The sequence below is a fragment of the Otolemur garnettii genome, unplaced genomic scaffold (assembly GCF_000181295.1).
Source record: "Otolemur garnettii isolate 467f Iridium unplaced genomic scaffold, OtoGar3 scaffold00076, whole genome shotgun sequence".
NCBI lineage: Eukaryota > Metazoa > Chordata > Mammalia > Primates > Galagidae > Otolemur > Otolemur garnettii.
In genome coordinates this window covers 3,609,856-3,611,495 of record NW_003852471.1, presented here as the reverse complement: position 1 = coordinate 3,611,495, position 1,640 = coordinate 3,609,856, and positions in this window count along the sequence as shown.

Genomic DNA, 1,640 nt, shown 5'->3' with positions numbered 1-1,640 from the left:
ACTTCCATCTCAAAGGGTCGTCTTCTTTTTGGTCCCACACTCTGTTCCCCTTCCTCAGTGGAACCACCTGTTACTCTCACGCTGGCCCCCCACTAGCTGGAAAATAGCCTCTTTCTACCTTCCTCCACCCCTGCTGTCCGCCAGGCCCCAAGCCGTTCCTCCTCATCTCACATTCAAACATTGCCCCTGTGCCTTGCTAGGCAATCAGTGGCTATTTTGATAACTTTATTCATCATCCACTAAAAAGAAAAAAAATTGAGCACCAATTAGGTGTGAGGTACATTCTATATGAAAAGGCTACCTTTCGTAATAGATAGATTTCCAGTTCTTTCACAGAATAATTCACAATGTAGCGACAGAGGCAGGACATGAAAGCAGATAAGCTAAGTACAAAGCAAAAAATGGCTAGTGACATAAAAAAATAAAAGGCACAGATAAGGCCCTGCAAGACTTCATTTTTAAAAATGCAGGTGAAACTGGCATGTAATTCATGCGCCAAGTGCTGGGCTGGGTAGAGTGCCTGCCTTAGCTCATCTGTCATGGCCAATCCCTCCTTGTCCTTTAGGAATTTGTTCAAGTGTCACCACACCCGGAAAGCCTTCCTTGACCCTTGACCCTCTGCCCTTTCTCTATGCTTCTACAATCACAGCTCTATCAAATCACAGGGTAATTTTTGGTTTATTAGCTATCACCCCAGAAGACGGTAGGCACCTGGGGTTGGAAGATGGCGCCTCATCTTTGTGTGTCTTCTGTGCTTAACTCTGAGTCTTATGTGTGTCAGTCCCTTAGGGAGGGAGGAAGAAACGGATGGGCAGACGGCTCTATGGATGGAGGGAGGGGATACGATTACAGCATAATAGAAACAAGGGTACAATGTGAGTAACGTGAAATCCAGAAGGCAGGAGGTGGGCTCCTGGAACTGCAGGGGTGCAGCAGGGTTGGGATAAGAGGCAAAAGATAAATACGATCTGAAGAGAAACTAGAGTATCGGATTATCTTTCTAAAAGCAGAGTATGAATGTCTTAATAACTAAGAAAATGACACGAAGGCTACGTTAACCAGTTTGATGAGAGTATTTCAGATTTTATATGAAAACATCACACTGTATTCCATAATTCCATTAATGTACCCAGCTATGATTTAATTTTAAAAAAAAAGAATGTGAGCAGGACAATGGCAGGTGACAACAGAAAACAGTTTGAGGCTGGGTGGTGGCTTCCACCTGTAATTCCAGCACTCTGGGAGGCCAAGGCACATAGATTGCCTAAGCTGAGGAATTTGAGACCAACCTGAGCAAAAGTGAGACCCCGTCTCTAAAAATAGCCAGGCATCATGGTAAGCACCTGTAGTGGGAGCCCCTCAGGAGGCTGAGTCAAGAGGATCGCTTGTGTCCAAGAGTTTGAGGTTGCTGTGAGCTATAACGCTGCAGCACTCTCCAAGGGTGACAAAATGAGACTCTCTGTCCAAAAAAAAGGAAACAGTTTGGAGGCTCTTGAATGCCAAGTGAAGGCAGACGGACCCCCACAATAGATGGTAGAGAGCCACAAGTGGTTGATGAACTGGGAAAAATGAGATCAGAGCTGTGTTTTAAGAAGATTTATGGTTGGGCACCCATACTCAGTGATTAGGGCACCAGCCAC